General features: G+C 48.4%; 1 non-coding gene across 1 annotated transcript; it reads left to right on the forward strand.

The window, feature by feature from the left end:
* Positions 1–399: 399 nt before the first annotated feature.
* Positions 400–531, forward strand: LOC117712184 (small nucleolar RNA SNORA17). Its single transcript, XR_004607251.1, has one exon. It is a non-coding gene; the product is annotated as a small nucleolar RNA SNORA17 (small nucleolar RNA).
* Positions 532–4,692: the final 4,161 nt, after the last annotated feature.

Below are 4,692 nucleotides of genomic sequence, written 5' to 3' on the forward strand. Positions count from 1 at the left end.
GGAGAGTGTCTCTTAGATTGTACTTGGGGTCCCCCAGCTCCTGGCACAGTGTTCTGGGCACACCATGGAGATGTAAAGAGGTTGCAGAAGTGACCACACAGTGTGGACAAGAGCAGCCATTTTGCTCTTGGGACCTCTTGCTCAATTATGAGTAAAGGGATTCAACCAAGTAGAATTTGTTTCCATGTGATCCACAACGCCAAGGAGTGTGATTAGAAAAGATGAGACCAGAAATCAGGGAGAAACAATGGTCAGACTGCAAAGCTAGAGATCCGTAGATGGAGAAGGTGGGGCTGGGGAGTCACTGCTAGGGGACAATATCTGTCAAGGTAAAAAGTCAGTGTAAGTGCCATTGATCACTTTTATGACTGTGTGGTTCCCAGTAAATTTTTTAACCATCCTGCCCCTAGAGGCATTGCAGGTGTGGCTGCTGTATCACATGTGTGTCAGTAGGTGGCAGAGAGGAGAGAGGCTATGTCTCTACTCAGTATTCTGACCTACAAACATCTGAATGAATAATAGCCTAACATTCCCAGAAAAAAGCTAGCCTGAGAGACAATCACCAGTCTGATGCCAGGGATCCCAGACAGGGAGATAGCCTGAGGTAACCACCAGTCAGGTGGCATGTAGGCCCAGATGGGATCCCAGGATGAAGAGTTAGCTGGGGACTAGAAGAACCCTACACGGAACCATGGGGTCCTGGGTAGGAGTGAGCATAAGATAGATGACCCTGGCAAGGGGATATTCAGGCAGACTGGGTAAGAAAGAAGCCAGAGATGACCACCAGCCTGGTGCCATGGGGCCTGGACAGGGAGCTAGGCTGAGATGACCACCAGTTCAGCACCATGCAGACCTGAGGGCACGGACCATGGCCAAGATAACTCCTGCCTCAAGCCATAATACATGAGCGAGATATAGCACTCCCGAGACCACTTCTGAGGTGACCCAGACACTCAGAGACCCCAGGTATCATTAAGAGGAGCAAGTAAGTAGTGGAGTCATGGAGGAGAAACAGAAGGATGTGGGCACAACAACGAGAGGCAGGACTGGAGACTCAGTGAGGTGATATGAAGAGCTTCATGTGAGTAGCCAGTGATGCCATCTGGGACCATGGTGGGGTCCTGGCCTGTGCTGCCACCAGGGGGCATGCCAGGGTCTGTGACCCTGCAGCAGCAGGGATCTGCTACCATCAAAGGCCAGGTAGCTATCTCTGGTCTGGGCTGTCATCTTGGAACATATTGATGTCTGAAAGCTGAGCCCCACCTCTCACCTGAGCATCACGGGAGATTTGGACCTGGCCATAATATCCCAACAATATGGCTGACTAAACAAGTTAACCCTGAAATCATAAATCATATACGTATGAGTAGCACTAAATGGACTGAGTAGGGTGTGTGTGTGTGTGTGTGTGTGTGTGTGTGTGTGTGTAACAGTGAGAAAGAGGCCACATTTCCAGAAGGGGCAAGAGAAGGTGATGGAGATATGAGAGGTGATAGATGAAGGAAAGAAAAGGGAAAAATGATATAATTAAATTTTAGTTAAAAGTACAGAATAATTTTTAAAGGACATGAACAGGGTGTGCATTAGGATTAACGAGGAGGACAAAAGACTGCCAGGGTGATGACACGTTTGTTTGGTCCTCTTTTTTAAACATGTCATCCATCTTACCACTACCTAAATCTCCATTTCTTTTAGATTTGCGTCTTTTTTGAGGAGATTCTTATCCATTCTCAATTTCCTCTGCTGGGTGGCACCAATGCCATGTGCATGTCTGTCTGTGTCTATATAGGGTGTGTGTGTATGTATCTGTATGTTTAAATCCTGCAGGCCATTAAATGCAGAACAGTGGCTCAGCACCAAATCACTCCAAGGCCATGTTCATTAGCATCTGTCTACCATGTTTATCAGCATCCATCTATTCTCTAAACAAGAGTCTAGTGGAAGAATATTTACCTAATGTGGCTAATTAGGAAGGATCTTTCTGTGCTTGGATAGCTGGCGGGAATGAAGCATATCTGTACCCTCCAACCATCAGCACTGGGGAGCTGGCTGGCCTTGGCTGCTTTAAAAGCTTCAAAGGACACAGCTGCTGAGTGCAATTTCTCTGTAACTCTGCCTCCTGCACAAACAGCCCCCACAGAAGACTCAGAGACCTCTAGCTCTGATAAGTCTTAATAAAATGTGGTACAGAAAGTCGATACCCTGTTGAGTGAGGCCCCTCTTCTTTTTGTTAAAATAACTTCTTTGAAAAAGAAACAAGTCAATTCTTAGAAAGCCAGGTTGATAAGTCAGCATTTCTGCACTGATTGCCCTGTGCACCTTCATCTCCATCCAGATGGACTCATGTGACACCTGAAGCTCTTCTGAAAAAATCCTCTCTGCCCCCCTGAGAGGCCTCTGCCCCTCTTTGGCAATGGTAGGACTGAATGAGTTGACTTCCAACAGTTCAGGGACACTTGATAAGAGTCAGGTTCAATGCCAGGCACACTTACATCTGCTGGATGGTAAGATATGCTCTTAGTCCTCAGGGGGCAGGAGAAGGATGAACAGGAGAATATGATGTCAGGAGACATATGATGTGTGTTCTGATTGGTGGATGTGTGTGGTGCTTTAAAGGCAGAGGACCTATGGCCATAAAGTAAACTCAGTGAAGAATCCATGGGTCAAGAGATATTTGAACTGAGTCTGGAAGGAGGAGTGAAGTTCTTCTGATGAGCAAGATAGAGAGGAACATGCATGCAGTAGGGACATTGTGGGATAAGATAGGGACATACATGCAGAAGGGACAGTGATATAAGGCAGGTTCTAAGGACCCTTGTACATCTGAGAAACTTCTTGGGGGGTGGGGGCAGGGGAGCACAGAACAAACCACCCCTGCTTGGCAAAGAGTAAACATATAAAACCTGCTCAGGGCTAGAATGTCTGGCTTGCCACTAGAGCCACTACCTGGCAGGCAGGCTTTTTGGTAGAATATTCAGATGGAAAGCATTTTTGCAAGTGTGGACATCTTTGGCAACACTACCATCTTCACCATAATCTTCTTTTTCTATGCCATCATCCTCCTTACCATTATCTTCCCCTTTATCATCATCTCTCAATCAAGATGATCACCATTGCTCCCATCGCTCTGTCATGACCATCACCACCATCCCCCATCACCACCATCTCCCATCACCACCATCCCCCATCACCACCATCCCCCATCACCACCATCCCCCATCACCACCATCTCCCATCACCACCATCCCCCATCACCACCATCCCCCATCACCACCATCCCCCATCACCACCATCCCCCATCACCACCATCCCCCATCACCACCATCCCCCATCACCACCATCCCCCATCACCACCATCCCCCATCACCACCATCCCCCATCACCACCATCCCCCATCACCACCATCTCCCATCACCACCATCTCCCATCACCACCATCCCCCATCACCACCATCCCCCATCACCACCATCCCCCATCACCACCATCCCCCATCACCACCATCCCCCATCACCACCATCCCCCATCACCACCATCCCCCATCACCACCATCTCCCATCACCACCATCTCCCATCACCACCATCCCCCATCACCACCATCCCCCATCACCACCATCTCCCATCACCACCATCTCCCATCACCACCATCCCCCATCACCACCATCCCACATCAATCACCATCTCCCATCAACACCATCTCCCATCACCACCATCTCCCATCACCACTATCTCCCATCACCACCATCTCCCATCACCACCATCTCCCATCACCACCATCCCCCATCACCACCATCTCCCATCACCACCATCCCACATCACCACCATCCCCCATCACCACCATCTCCCATCACCACCATCTCCCATCACCACTATCTCCCATCACCACCATCTCCCATCACCACCATCTCCCATCACCACCATCCCCCATCACCACCAACCCCCATCACCACCATCTCCCATCACCATCATCATCACTCTCACTACCACCTCTCCCATCAGGACCACCTCTCCATCAGAACCATCTCCTTGCATTAGAACCATCCATCACCACGATTATCCATCTTTACCACCTGATAGCTATCTATTTCTTCTGAATAGAAAACATTTTCTCCTGGAAGGAGGCTTTTTAGACCAAGGTAATGAACAAAACTCACAAGAGTCCTCCAAAAGATTATAAAAGCAGTATGATGTGCTGCCAACAAGAGCCTCTCTGAATGTCCAAGCTGCCTGCACCTTGTACAGGGAACTCAGGGATTCAGTCTTTATGAGTTGCCATCCATGCTGGAGCAGATATTTAGTGATACAGATGCCTTTGAGTCACTCATGCTCCTGTGTAAACCCTCACTCATATTTCTGTAATAAACACCAACAAAGTCACCACTTCACTAAGCGAGATTTGAATACAATTTTCTATAGTCTGTCACGAGAGCTGTGTACAAACGGGCAATTGTTCATATCTCTCCAAGAAGAGTCTCACATCATCACCACCATCTACTGTATCACCATCTTCACCACATGTATGATCTTTACCATCATCTTTATCATCACTATCTTCCTCAGCACCATCAGCACCATCAGCAGCATCAGCACCATCATCTCCTGGGCGGGTAGCTCCACAGTTCTCCTCTTTTGTTGTCTCTGTTGCCTCATCCTCAAGGGAGAAAGGTCTCACTAGGTATAAAGTGAGGTTGAATG

Source organism: Arvicanthis niloticus, chromosome 6 (assembly GCF_011762505.2).
Source record: "Arvicanthis niloticus isolate mArvNil1 chromosome 6, mArvNil1.pat.X, whole genome shotgun sequence".
NCBI lineage: Eukaryota > Metazoa > Chordata > Mammalia > Rodentia > Muridae > Arvicanthis > Arvicanthis niloticus.